The sequence below is a fragment of the Etheostoma spectabile genome, chromosome 17 (genome assembly GCF_008692095.1).
Source record: "Etheostoma spectabile isolate EspeVRDwgs_2016 chromosome 17, UIUC_Espe_1.0, whole genome shotgun sequence".
NCBI classification, from domain to species: domain Eukaryota; kingdom Metazoa; phylum Chordata; class Actinopteri; order Perciformes; family Percidae; genus Etheostoma; species Etheostoma spectabile.
This window is the reverse complement of record NC_045749.1, coordinates 3515276-3530993: the sequence shown is the minus strand read 5'-3', so window position 1 is coordinate 3530993 and position 15718 is coordinate 3515276. Positions and strand designations below refer to the sequence as shown.

Sequence of the window (15718 nt, the reverse complement as noted above, 5' to 3'; positions counted from 1 at the left end):
ACGATAAAAAAATTAGCTTGATCATTTTTAGGGCTGCTATAATTTCCATTTGTATGCTTGTTTTCCTTCTTTCTCTCTAGCAAAAACACTGGATGACCACTCTGTTCCTTAGCGTAGCGAGAAGTGAGGCGTGCGTCCGACCTGCAGAGGAGCAGCAGTAGCTGCACCTCCGCCAAAATTAAGGCTGAAAACACAACTATTTTGGTACAAACATTTAGTCGCCATGTGGCGGATAGCCACATATTTAACATGACTTCCAGTGTTAAATAATCTCTAGAAATAAAAGTTTATTGATCTTTGAAAACGTGGACCTTCATTATTAGCCATTATCATTTTAGTAGATGAAAATGGTCTCAGAACAACAATATTATCGTTTATTGCAATAATTTCTGGGACAATTTATCGTCCAGCGCAATTTGTTATCGTGACAGTCCTATTTGTGGTCCTTTGGCCCTTAGCCACTGCTCTAAAGCACAGTTTAATACCCCCACTATCCATCTATCTTCTACTTTCTTTCTGCCTGCCTTTATACCCCTACATTCCTTTATGACTCCCTCTTTCCCTCTACTCATCCATTACTTTATTCTCTGTTCATCTGTCCTTTGACCTCTGGCCATGCATTCATGATAGAGTGGTCAAAGCCTTGAATCTTAGGGATTACCTTTACGGATTTCCTCTCCTTCCTTACTCTATTTCTCTCTGTTCATGCCTACTTTACTCTCTATAGCTCTTTTTCTTTTTTCTCTTACTTTTCTCTGTATCACTTCTGTACCGCTCTCTATCCTTCTACCGACATCTTATTTTCTCTCTACATCTCTCTGTCTACCCCACTGGCTACCCCTCAGTGAGTAATCCTTCAGCCCTAGGTAGGATTGTTGGGCTTATAGGGGAGACGCAGAGGTTTTTTGTTTACTCTTAGTGAGGTAATCTATGCTGTGATGTGGAGAGTTTTTCTGGGGCTAAAACGATCGGACAATAGGCTTACTGAGGGAAAAATCACTCATGGGAAAGGAAGATGCCGTGAGAGAGCAAGAGATGAAAATGCCAAGTTGGGTCAATATACTGTCAATACACATAATACTAACACATTTAATCAAGCAGCTAGTCATTAGTATCAGTTGCAGGTTAAAAGTTTTCAGTCCACTGTCATTATCAAAGACATAACAAATAAAGGTACCCATAGGTGTACAAATGGAAAAATAGGCAGTGCTAAAACACGGGGCTGAATTTCTTAAAACACACCACCTCTGAACACTTAAATTTGAATAAACAAAACAAACATAACTACTCAACATGACAAGCAGCCAGAGTTATAATGGCAACAACGTAATGGGTAGTATTGTAACAGTGGGAAGAAGCATTCTTCTCTGCAACTCAAATTTGGATTTGACAGAAAACAATTGTGACTGAAAGGCAATTATTGTTTCTGCTTGCGTTCAGCCTGTTTGAACTTGGAGCATTAGATTGCAAACTGGCTGTTTGTTCATATATATCCACCAGCCAAAGGAGACAAATTCATACTGCAGGTCTTACCGTCTCCAGGCTCTTGACATTAAATATGTCTGGTGTTGTAGAAGTGTTTGAAATTTGCCCAGTAATATGAAAAGACCAGAACTCTGATAGATGTAAACTGAAGGTTGGTATTGCAACCGCATGACATTTCTCTCATTTGAAATGTATTCAGAAACTTGTTTTGGTCGATTGTTGATGGGAAATTTAACAGCACCCATGCTTTTACTTTTAGAGTTAGAAGCAAATACAGCCCGCCATGTGCTGTTCTCATCCTACAGACCGGATTTAGAGTATGATGCTGTCAGTCATCTGTTGAACACCCTATACTTGAAGTGACGTGTCCAATCAGATACTGATTTAGCCTTGCCAGTTTTCAAAACAGCTATTTCAAATGTGGCCTGGCTGTAATAGGCCCCCCAAAAAAACATTATTCTTACCAATATCTAACACGAAACACAACCAGCACAACAGACTACACAACAAACTGATTGATTAGGAAATGTGGGGAGAGGCTGTTAATAGATAAATGTTGCTCCTTTCTCCCTCACTTTTACTTGCCTAAGCACAAATCCTGAGCACAATCATTAAGACACGCGCACACATACGCGCGCACACACACACAGCACGGGCAACCACACAAACGATGAAGGCATGAACATGAACACATGTACACACTCTAAACTTTGGTGTGAAGATACACACCCAAACACTCACACACAGATTTCTGATGTTAATCCTGCATTCGTTGGCTGTGATCGATGGATGTCCGGGCTAATGGTTATAAATGCATTAGCACCAAGACCTAATCAGCCAGACATGTGCGCGCAAGCACATACATTTATGCACATAGTTGAGCAGGCACGTGCGCGCACACACACATACACACACACACACACGCTCTAATCGTAATCTAGTTCAGGCGTTCTTCCGATTCAATTTCCTGTTGAGTTTCATTTCATTACTAAGTCATGAAGCGCCATATTTACAGACCCACATGTCTGTACTCCATCACATACCGAGTAAGAGTGGAATCATTAGTCAAAAGAAACAAAAGCAGATTCTGTACTAATTAAAATTTGGTTTTAGTTGTAATTCATCAACACAAATGGGAAATCCTGACCAAAACAATGAATACACCTAAATGTAAAATGGATCTCCAGCCATGTTTCCTCAGCCTGTTACAGAGCTTACAAAGTCCCTTGCAGGAGCTAATGGTGCGTGGAGAAGTGTTGTCACTGCTAACCTTGTCCTAAAATTGATATACGAGCAACTCATGGTTTAATGTTTTTATTCTGAGAAGACCTAGATAGACACACATACATGATGTGTTATTGTTCACTTACTCTGACATGGTGGATTTCTATCCAAAACTAAGTGCTGTGCTGTCTGTGTCTTCTCAGGAAAATGGTGACAGTGACTTTAATGACTAACGCTGAGGTCTTAGCCGACCAGAATCATAGTCTTGTGATGAGAATTAAAATATTCCCTGTTGCAAAAGAGGAATGCAACCTCCACATTATTTGGCTAAATTGTTGATAAAAATCATCCACTAGACATCTTCAAATCAAAAATAAGACTTTGTTGGAACCTAAGTGCAGATTTCAATGCGCCCAGCAAAGGGTGCATGTAACGGTATTTCTCTGTAACATTGTTTTTAATATTCGACCTTGGCCAGTTTTTCCTAAAACATCCATTACATGATATCCACTTCTGCCGTTCAAGATACCAGGAGCATTCTGTGTCAAAACATTTAGCATCCCATTAAGAGATGAGTACCAGCATCTGTTCACAGATTATAAGCCATAAAACATATCTTTCATTTTCCCCAAAATATAAATCCAGTATTTTCAGATGTTCAGAATCATCCGGGCATTTGCTGAATATAAATACAATGTTTTCCTCCCCAGCCCCTTCTGCGGCAAAGCTGGATTTTTAATATCACTTTTGTTTGAATATGTAATGCCATCTAAGCTCATTGTGGCGACTTCAGATTAATTTCTGAGGCTAAAATGAGGCTTGAATTATAACGGAGAGCGGAGCAGAGAGAGATAAGGAGGGAGAGAGACAAAGCAGACGCGAAACAAATAAAAAGACCAACAGGCCGCGGGACAGAGACAGGCATTATCAGAAGAGTATTACTGTACCTCCATAGGCTTACAGGCACACAGCTCTGACAGCTCTTGTTATTGATAGAGCCACAAACTCAGCTCGCTGCCAAAAAGAAAAGGTCACATTATACAACTTATGGTTTAGGAGGCGAACATGTCACCTCTAAAATTACACTGAAAATGTCAGGATATCATTCCCACTTCATGGTTAGAACGGTGCCACTGTGTTGGGACACTGCGAGATGGTGCTTTTACAATTTTGGAATTTGTAATAAGATTGTAAACCTGGTAATATAAATGAAGAAATAACATATGTTGTGGGAAAGAAAAGATCATTATTATGCCTACAAGAAGATGATGCTCATCATGTCATTATTTGAAGTTGTTTGCTAATTAAACTGAATCTGACATCAATTCTGCCCATCTGCTTTCCAAAGATTAGTTTAATCAACCACCCATGTTTTGTTGTATTGAACCAACACAACTGTGCAGACAGCAGTCTTCCCTCCAAAAAACAAAAAAGCGGTATAGATGAGAATGACTTAAGGAAAGAGACAACAAAAACTCTGAATCTTCACTTGCTTTTAGCCACTCTATTACATGAAAAGCAATATGTGGTGCACAAGCAAATAAATTGAACACAAAAAGAAATTCGTTAGTGCTCTCGAGCTCAGCCTTTTAACATCCCTCAGATTTTACAATACCACATAAATGGTATGAATGGGTCCTGGAGTCAGGTTGTATTTCACCAACATGACACATCGAGCTGCCAGTTACACAACTTGGGATGTGAGCTAATGAGCAAAGTGTCTCACTCTACGATTGTATGGAAAAGATCTCCAAGAACTATAATTTAATGCAGTGTACACATAAATGAGTCCCTGTATGTCGTGGTCTGTTTGTGGAAGTGCAAAATAGTCCATTTGTGTGTCATGGAAAAACAAAAAAGCATTGTGTATGTGTAAGAATACAGTTCTAATATGTTGCTGGTGGAGAGATTTATTCCTCTGCTAAAGGCATTAATCTTGTTTAATAAAACGCATTAAACATAAATCATGTTAAGAATAACACCGACATATTGACATGTCACAGTCAGGTTCTCAGGATGCAATTTAGCAGCTAATTACAAATCCTGGAATCATTATACAACATTTAGGAAGTTGCACAGTCGGACAGCAAGGGGAAATCGCGCTGTAACATTCTGCAATCAGTGAAAAGCAAAACACGTTAATGCTTTGGAAACTTATTACACATGTTCACTTGGTTACAAAAAGTTATAAATGAAACACTTGTAGTATACATAAAACTCATAATGCCTATTAACGACGGGCAAAGTGACTGCCGATGAAAAGTAGCTTTTTAAAGAGGGAAGATAGATTACCCCTTCAAAATATGAAGATAAGGCTGTGTGTCCAAGTGGTTGTTATATCAAATAACAAATACAAAAGAGTTTGAGTCCTTTTGAAAGTTCCAATCTGTCTGCAGAGCTCTTCATTGCACTGAGACAGCTCTTCTTAAAGTGATGAATGACTTTCTTTATTTGCTATAGATCTCAAAAGTGCAGTAAGCGATGCTGCACTATGATTGATATTTGAACTTAACTGCCAAACACACACCCCTTCCATGTCCCAGTGTGCTCCTTCCCGTCCAGATCCAATGCTACCACATCTTTCAATTACTATTAGTATTAAGGGTGTCACAAAGTCACAATCTATCTGAATACTGAATAAAAAAATGGCATTGTCGATACTGCCACGCCCTCATGTCACATCCGGTCGGCTTGTCAAGTGGAAAAAAAACAGGTGTTGAAGTGCTGCGAGTCAGTCAACCTCCTCCAACTTAGCTACAGCCAGTCAAAAGATAGCATGACAACTGCAGATGCTGGAGACCCATCGCAGAACTTGAGCCCCCTCCTGTTTTTACTGAAGTGTGTGTAAGTGTGTAAGTATTTTGGATTTCCAGTGAGTTATGTTGACAATGTTCGCGTGGACAAAAAAAGCCACAGTTCGCAAGCTCGGCCATGTGCGTGTGCTATATTCTGTGTGTTTACCATTGTACATTAGCCTAGCAGCGAGCTAGCGGATATTCCTTCTGCTTATAGCTTTATCCCAGCAACACAGCACGGTTGAATTTCAGCCTGCATGCAGGTTTTGTAGCCTAAACAGAGCAGCTAATATTGGATATATTAGAGTGAGCAACAAGTTAGCGGGCTGCCGTTCGCCGAGGCACCCTCTGTGCTATCGGTCTGCTCAGCTGCTGTGCTGACTCGATGGTGTCTTAAGTCCCCAACTAAGCCTTTTTAAGGCAGCACTGCGACTGTTGTTTTCAACCATAACCAGGGTTCATAATAATAAAAAAAATCGTCAACCAGCCACATGGCAAGGGATTTTTCAAATTTGACCAGCCACTCATAAGTTTACCATTAGTTTTTTGGCTGGTGAGTGAAGGAAATCTACCAACCACTTGCAAATTTTACCAGCATTTTGCTGGTGGATGGTGCCATAACCATTATTCTTATGTCTCATTCTAAACAGTTAATGAACCACTAAAATGATTTAGGAAAAGTTATTTTAAGGTACAAAAGAATCTTTGCTGTCGGATCGATCGACATTGAAATTAATCAATAGCAACAAATGAGGTCCCTCTTGTGTGTTGCAAAGTGGGATGTAATCAATGACAAAACGATGCCATGTGGCAGAAAAAAAGTTGTTTAATGTTGGCTGACTGTACCTCTCCTAATCTAAAAAAAAAAGAATCAGATGTCTCAAACTCTGACTCAGCAACACCAATATTCCCCTGGACTGACATTAAGCCTGTCTGCGCAACGTTCCCTCTATCACTTCTCCACTATTGGTTATAAAAGGCTTTGACATTCACAAAGGGATAAGGATAGGACAGGTATGCAAATTATAAGCAATTCAATGTTGCAATCATTGTCAGTATTATAAAATGTAAAATAAATGTCTAAGTTAAACATTCTGCACTATTTTTGCAGGTCAAACCTTATAAATTCAATACAAGAAAACAAAATGAGCAAATTAATTAAATATATATATAAATACGTGTAAATGAATGTATTGACTTTACTTAAGGACATAAAACGGAAGGCAAACATACAGGGCAAGCAAGTCAAAGTCAATGTGAATGTTTTCAAATTTTAGTTTTCATTCTCCAGTTGATATTTTAGTTCCTTTTTAGGGGTCACATCTTACAAAGGATTTCAGCTGTGTTTTCCCCCTCCGGCCTCAAGTCTATCTCGAGCCAAGCGTGTTTTTGTCATAATAAACAACAATCCTGTCTCATGTAACACGGCAACAATTCCCACCAAGATGATTTAACACATAGCTACTCTCAATGCTGAACACATTGGTTGGAAAACAATCAGTGTTTCTTTTACATAATACCTCAATCTTAGAGGATTAATCTGCTTTTTATTTGTTTGCTGTGAAGTGTACATGGAGCAGCCCAGCAGTGACTGATGGCTTAGAGCTCCTGCAGTTGTTTAGCATGCTGGCTGTATTGCATTCATTTGTTTTAGGATATACAGTTAGTTTCATGGTTTGTGGGAATATTTCCAATTTAAACAATGCCCACATGTTTCCATGTGATGTCTTTTCTGACATACTCATTTTGCTTTTCACACTCCCATCGCAGGTCATTTCGGTTAACATCCCGATTAGTTACCAAGTGGTGGGAACAATGAGAAGGTGTATTCTGCGCATTCTGTATTTTTTTCTGCTTTATGGTAAAGGGTTGGGTTGTTTAAATTCTACTTTTCTTGATTAAGATTAAACCTTCTTAGATATACTGTTTAGACTGTATAAAGGACATTTTGTGAAAGGTCATGCAACTATTGAAAAGGTTCTTATAGTTGTAGTGTATATGTGTATACAGACTTAGTTTTACTTTTAGTTTTTTTCTGTAACTTAGCTGTTTTGCTTCCATCTCCTGCTCTCATCAGTGTTGTTACCAGCTGCAACAGGCAGCTGTTTCAGTGTAAATGCTGACACCAACCAACTATACACAACGTGCATGGCAGTAAGCAGCAGGCCAACAAAGTAAGTGACTAATTGGTGAACATTGTGGCGCATTTAGCTTAAAAAAGCCAAATATTACTGTAAAATATTGGTTTTATTTCCCCCCTGTTGCCAGAGATATGACTCTAAATGAATGGCAATGTTTTATTTTTTGTTTCTATTTGATGTGTAACTAGGCAAGTGTTTGTTAACGTTTGCCATAACAGTTTTATGAGGTGATATGTCAATTTTGTGTTTATAGTTTGATACTCTGCCGCCAAATGGCCAGAAAATAGGTTAACGCGGGTTTAACATCATTCTCTATAGGGGGGGACCCTTCTTTGTCCCTAATTTTTAAGAACCCCTTGCCTAAAGTTTCTCTAGAATCTAATTATATTATTGTAATGATTGTAATACCCTTTTATTTTTTTTGATCAACAACCCATCACAGGTTTGGTATCGATTCTCCAGCATATTCTTGTAGAAGATCTTTTCACAAACAGATTCCAGAGTTTGTGAACTTGGTTATTTCCTACTGGGACCCCATTGCTGCATTTGACAGAATTAGTCATCCAGTGTTAATTGGTTGCCTTGAGCAGCAGGTGGGTATCTCCGGTTCAGCATGAGTTGGCTCAGATCCTATCTGTCAAACAGAACATTTTCAGTTCCTCATCTTCCTCAGCAGACGTCCCTTGTGGGGGTCCCTCAGGGCTCATTTGTAGTCCCCACCCTCTGCTCCCGCTACATGTTCTCCATTGCTAGTATGATTCAGAGATTATTTTCCTGCTACCATCATATTCTCAAGGACATCATTGCTGACAGTAAGCGTTGGATGTCTCAGACCTGAACCACGTAAATCTTACCTTTTTTGTCCTCGCTAAAAGGTAATTATTATTATTTTTTCTATTGCTGACCAGAGGTCTCGAATGCCTTTTACACACATCTTTTCCTAAAACAACTTATTCCTTTCTGTAAGCTTCCCTTACATAATTTCCCCAACCCTCAAAACAAACAAAAAATCCATATATCAGAACGATTGGTATTGGACAGATGGGCATTATTGGTCATATTACATTATACAATATTTTTGTATACACTACAAAATCTTGTAAATATTATTTGGCAACCCAATATTGTATATGTTAGGGGTGGAACGGTACACAGAAGTCACGGTTTGGTTCACACCTCGGTTCAGACATCGCGGATTGGTACAGTGGAGGGAAAAGCAAAACCAAAATGCGGAAGGCAATTTGTTTTTATTGCGCATGTCTCTGTACCTGCTGTATAGTCTCTCCCCTGAGCTAGCTGCAACAGCCTGAAGTGTGTAAAGTAAGATGTAAACCAGGAGACTGGATCACATCACTCCAGTTCTGGAGTCTTTACACTGGCTTCCTGTGTCTCAAAGAATTGATTTCAAAGTACTCTTGCTAGTTTATAAATCCCTTAACGGTTTAGGTCCAAAATACATTTCTGATCTGCTACTACACTCTGACCCCCCCAGACCTCTCAGGTCATCTGGGACAGGTCTACTTTCTGTCCCCAGAGTCAGAACTAAACAGGGTGAAGCAGCTTTTAGTTTCTATGCTCCCCATATCTGGAATAAACTCCCAGAAACCTGTAGATCCGCTGCTACTCTCAGTTCTTTTAAATCAGGGCTGAAGACCTTTCTTTTTGATGCTGCCTTTCTTTAAATGACTGCTCATTTCTTTAAATTTCTTATGCTGCACTGTAACTTTTATTCTTGTGTTTTATGTTTCTATTTGTTTTTAACTGTCTATTCATGTGTTTTACCGGTTTTTAATGCTTATGATTTTTAACTATTTGTACTTGTGTTTTATCTGTTTAACTGATTTTGTGTAAAGCACTTTGAATTGCCCTGTTGCTGAAATGTGCTCTACAGATAAAGCTGCCTTGCCTTGCCTTGCCTAAACAACAAATACCCCACATCATCTCCAGGCCCCATCTGTAACTTTTAAACAAAATAAGACAATCGGCTATAAACTGAAATACAGCGTCTCTGTTCTCCTGCAAAGACGAATTAAACTACCTGATTAATGCAACATTATCACAACGTCTCCCGGCCATTTTTCACCGCAAAAAGCTGCTCCCTGCCTGGCTAAATCCAATATAGTTGGCCTAAAGAAACAAAGGCGTCTCTCCCAACTAACGTTACGGTTTGGAGCCGCGACGCTGGAAACGTTACACTAATCTTCCAACAGCAGTCTCATCCACCGCTCTCTCGCCTGGACGACTGTAACTGAAACCAAAGTTTTCCCAAGAGCTAAGGTGGGGCTACAGATGAGGTGTCCCTGAAGGATCCGCGTATCTAACAGTCCCGCATTACATTAGTTCTGCATTACATTCATTAATTTGCACGCAAGTTTTATTTCTATGTGTATTCTCCGTGTAAATTCATGCACCGAACCGTGACGCCTGTACTGTTTTGGTTCAATACGAATACGTATACCGTTCCACCATATGTTCTGTATATTGCGAGTATACATATAGAAGTGACATTGCATTTTTGTGTTTACTGACAATAGTTTAAACCGAAAGCCTTAAAAATTAGTTAAAATTAGCATCATTTGGGGATCTTTATCATGTTTATAGTTCCATGGTGGTTTATGTACAACATAGAAATACACAAACTATTGTCATGTCATGGAAAAAATATCCCTTATTTTAGAAAGTCTAACAGCAGACTTTAAATATATAAAAAAGATATAAAAGAAAAATAGCTGTAACATGGATGAAAAGAATTTTGTTTGTTGTCAGCGGTCTGGCCTTTCTTCTTGAGGAAACTCGAGCGGTGACTCAGCATTGAGTTCACCCAGCGTTCTGGACTACATAGGTACGGGTCTGCCTCAACATGTTCAAAACCTGACACTTTTCACTTGACAATTCTCTCCCAGCAAACATCTGGCATATTGCAGCTAGCGGGAGGTTGCCAAGTTCAAAATCCACCCAGTCAACAAGTAGAGGATTATAATTCTATGACAGAAAAGAGTTGTATGAAAGGATAAATGTATCCTCTGTCACTCTTGTATATCACCAGCCTGATGTTCACTGCATTCAAGTTGTTTCAAGATGAATTCATGTAAAGTACTTTTTGATGTTCCCACTTCACACCAACCTTTTGTCTTTTTCTATTTCTTTTTGTTTGTGTTCAAAATAACTTTGTTGGTGATAGATGAGCAGATTGGCATCACAGTCTCTTCTGTGGCGACCTAGAAGCCTAGAAATAATTAATAATAATGGGACACAAAAGAAATCCCCCATATATTTAATAGACTGTCCGTCATTTTGCACAAAGCTGAAGTAATGAGCCCATTTTTTTACTTCTTAATATCTTAAATATAGGAGAAAAGACAGCCAATGATGATAACTAAACAATGATTGTGTTTATTATATTTTGTATCACACAATATCCAGTATGCGCTCCTGTAACTTTCACCAGCAAAAAAATAAAGTAAAATAAATAAATACAAAATGCGCAACAGTAGCCCGATGATGAGGGTCACCGTCGCTTTTGTGGTGATGCTGTTTTCGTTACAGCCCTAATTCACACATCAACTTGTCCAGACTGTTACACAAAACCACCCCACAAATCAAAATGCCCATACTTTTGAACTGTCTGAGCATACTGCTTTTTAAGTTCCCTCTTAACTTATACCCCTTTCTGTCTGAGAACAGTTGTTGAATGTTTCCAAGCAGCTGTTTTTTTGCTTTATAAATGATTTGTGCAGATGAATAAGTAATAAGCGTGACAGTGAATAAACAGAATATAAAGTGCTTTCTTCTTCAAAACATGTCTTGCTTTCCCCATTACTCCAGTACTCTGTGCTAGCACTAACATGATCGATAGGGACATAATGATACCAGAAACGTAATATCTATATATCAGTTCAAGTGAAATTCCATGATTCTCGATACCCAATTCGATACCATGGTAAAAAACAAAAACAAAGCCATAAATCCCGTGTACTTAAACATACATTCCCTTTTATCAAAAACATTGGAAAAAAATTGGTTCTCGTGACATCCCAATCACAAAATAATGAAAACTGACCATGCAATAAAATAAGACAGAGAACACAACAACTGAGTCATCTTAGCTCGGCCACTTCATGAATCCCCCTTCATAAATGTTGTTTCTTCTGAGGAACGCAGCAATAACCAGGCTGTGTTGGCTTTTACAACAGGCAGTAACTTCGGAAAGCCACAACAGAGAGGCTGACCTGCTTTGCTGTGGGAGAGAGCCTTTGTTCACAACGACAGAAATATTCAATTTGTATCTAAGAAAAGGAAAGTGCGAGGCGGACAGAGCAAGGTTGAGGAGGAACAAAAACAGAATGTGCACTTTATTTTAGCCAACCCATCTTGTGTGTGAGGAGAGAACTAAATTGGTGTGTTTCTAATTAAAGACATTGACTGTTTGGTTTCAAACCAAATCTGCTGGACTGGAAGCAGCAGGCAGCCAGGAGTGAGAGCAAAGAGGAAAAAAGGCAGCACATATACAAGGTTTTCATTTACTGGGTCATTTCCGCTTGTCATCTTAAAAGGACAGTGTGGATTGCAATCTGGTTGCCGCGTGTCTAATAAGTTATTTTTTTTTGGATTTTCTTTTCTTCTTTGTTAGTTTTATGTGGAGCCAAAATCGTCTGAGTGATTGTGATGTTATATTTTTTCAAGCAATGCAAGGGATTTGCTTGATTGTATACACATTTTGTTAAAACTCAAACACATAGAGACATTGGTCTCCTGTTTCCATCTCCATTGGTGTGTGTTGGAGATTTTTTTCCCTCTGAATACCAACAATGACACCTACACTCAGGGTTTCTGCTAAGGCCGAGTACCTATCCTACACCGGTCGTCTCCCAGTCATCTGTTATCTCCCAAATTTAAAATCTGTAAACCTCTGTGTGTGGAATCAATGTCATCCTGTTGTTGAAAGTTTTCTTGCCGTTCACGGGATTTGTTTTTTTTCTAAACTTTGGGCTCTGATTCAGTATTAAAATGTTCACACGTGTTCTGTCTGTGATTGTGTGTGAGAGCTAAGGCTGCCCAATTAATCAACTTTTAATCACAATCACAATTTTGGCTTTCCACTATCAAATTTGCGTGACCAAGTGATATTTTAAATGTTTCTGTTCATAGAACGCTCTGTTTTTTTGTTTGTTTTTTTTGCAAAGCCAATCTACCGCTCCGTAAACTACTGTCTGATTATGAGCCAGTCAGAGTTGTTCCCTGCACCACGCAGCTAGGTGTAGACAGTCACAGAGGACAGAGTAAGGTAACGAAAAAAACAGATAGCAGTCAGTTATACGTCGGGCTCAAGGTTTACCAGTAAACGCAACATTTCGTCCCATCTGTGTTGTTTTTCAGACGACAGCAGTGACCAGTGCTTAGTTAGTGTCTGTTAGCTCACAGGGCTCTAGGGTGCCACATTTTTCCAAGGTTGCACCGGTGCACCTAACCTCCTCGCATCCGCTGCCTCTCCACAAACGAAGCAATGTTGTTTATATGGATATGGTGTAATGTTGCGTTACATGACCCATTTCTTCTGTAAAGCCGGACCTGTGTTAGGATCTCTCCGCGCATCACCGCCCCCATTTACTCACACACTGCTCCCCACGCACAGACAGAGACACAGCGGCAACAGCACCGGTCCACACTTCTGACATTTGTCCACAGTTTTAATTGTTATTAACACAGCTGTATAGTGTTAAGCAGGAGAGGCAAACCTGTATTTGTACCGGTGTTTCCGCTGGTAACCCTGCCACGGCAAAAAACACAGAAGTTGTTGAATTCAACTAACTTGGGTTTGTTGAGTAACAGCATGTTAGACGGAGCTGCTGGACCTGCAAGAGATGTGACCCAAGGGCAGAATATCATAATTCATAAAAATGCAGCGCAGTGACGATACAGACATTTCATATACACAACGTGTGTCACTCCGCTGACCCGCCTTTCAACCCGTGCTGGACCCATTCATAATGAGTCAGCCGTCTCTTTGTGAGTAGAGCCCCCCCAGCTCTTTTATTCAGTTATTGATGAAAACAAGTGAAGGACCTTCCTCAGATATAGATTTTTTTTTTAAATATTTCCTAAGCTATTTTTTTCATATAATTTTCATTTACATGTGTTGCAGCTGTATGTATGTACAACATACAACTTCAACATAAGGGGATTATAACACAATATGGATGTGAAAGCAGTTATAAACAGCCTATGTGACAATAAAATTTGTTTTGCTTAAAATCAACAAATTATGATAATTAATCGTGATCTCAACATTGATCAAAAATAATTGGGATTATCATTTTGGGCATAATCGTGCAGCCCTAGTGTGAGTCTGTACCTAAGTGTGATTTGAAAATGTGATAGATTCAGCACATGCAATAATCAAAACTACACACACACAACACACACACCACACACACACACACACACACAACACACACACACACACACACACACACACACCACACACCACACACACACACTACAGATGTCAACATGACAAGGCCAGATGTATGTGTCTGTTTGATGTTCCCTGACTTGTCCAGATGGGACAGCACTGGAAATGATCAAGAGATGCGACACAATGAATGATGGGTAAAATGTGTATGGGGGGAAAAAACTATGTTGTGTATAATCATCAGTCAACGGTTTGTTAGACATGTGAGCAACATCTGTGTCTGTCTGAGCATACAAAGACAGGAAGAAAAGATGAGTATCATCCGGCATGGGAGCATAGAGAACATATGGGAGACAAATGTGTGTTTAAAAAAAAAAAAACAAAAAAAAAAAATTGATGTCTCTCAAGATTAAAAAAATTGTATAGACATTTTTATTTTTGTCAGAGATACAGGAAAGTCTAAAGGAGGCATAGAGATGGATGACGAAAATCTGTTTTTTTTTGTAGAAACATCTCATATTTAACTTTCATGTATTGAAGAGCATTTTTCAGGTTGTTCTTGCAGTAAACTTATAAAATATTCTCGAAAAAGGCCAAAAACGATTTGACACAAGCTTTCCTTCCATTTTTGTTATTGTGAAACACTTTGAAGTTGGTAATTAATCATGGATTGGTCAGGTTAACTTATTTCTGCACAAAATGTTTTCCAAATTTTTTTTTTTAAAGATTTACACGTAAGGCATAACATGTCTGTTTTCTTTTAAGATTAAACTCATTTGAAATATTGATATCAGCACTATCGATCACTACGTTTTAGCACATCTTTTGAATTATTAATGATGCAGTTTGAAATAAGCCATGGATTTGTAAAAGCCTGCAATATTTAACCGGCAGGTAATGTGCACAAACAAAAATCCAAACCCTATGAACACCTTTATGAAAGGAGGTCCTCACTCCTGTTGTCCCATGGTAAAAGATCATTTTCTGTCATCTTCTGTGTATGCCACTAATCAGAATTGAAACTTTCTGTGAACTTTGTCAAGTTTTCCGGTCATGATATAGTTAGGAGTGCAAAGTCAAAGGCAGCTGGCTTTGCTTTAGATTCTTGAAGATGTTGGTCCAGCTGGCTGTCATGCAACAGTCATTAAGGTAAGCTATGAATGAGTCCCTAACTGCCTGGAAAGGGTTGTCAGGACAGCATTGTAAGTGGCTGATAAGTGGTGCTTTAGGTCGCATCCTCTGTTGAGTGAAGGTTGTTTCAGTTTGACATAAATGGGCTCCTTCACTTCTCTTCTCTGTCCAATATGTGTACATTGCTGTCGCTTCGTGTGTTAGATGAAAGTAGACAGCTCTGTCTTGAACTGTTTAGAGGTGGATTGGCTCACAATATTAAATGAGTTAACTGTTTACACAATAAAGTAACATAAGCTATTTCGGTCCCACATTGTCCCAGAACATATTCTTTGTAAATCTTTACAATCATTCACTGACAGAACCTAGAAGGCTTGCCTTGTTGCGGAGGGATTTTGAGAATTTGACTCACAGAGAGCGGAAGGGGCCTGACATCATGTCAGGCTTCATCCTGAAAATGTATTTCCGTTGGTCTAAACTATTCTTACTGTAGACAAGACCTGAAACTAGACCTGTTGTTCCTGTATTCA

The 15718-nt window shown here is 39.1% G+C and overlaps 1 long non-coding RNA gene across 1 annotated transcript; it reads right to left on the bottom strand.

Annotated features, from left to right (window-relative positions):
• Nucleotides 1–322: 322 nt before the first annotated feature.
• Nucleotides 323–15431, bottom strand: LOC116705307 (uncharacterized). Its single transcript, XR_004335901.1, has 3 exons — nucleotides 15420–15431; nucleotides 2862–2872; nucleotides 323–445 (listed from the first exon to the last, which is right to left on the bottom strand). It is a non-coding gene; the product is annotated as an uncharacterized LOC116705307 (long non-coding RNA).
• Nucleotides 15432–15718: the final 287 nt, after the last annotated feature.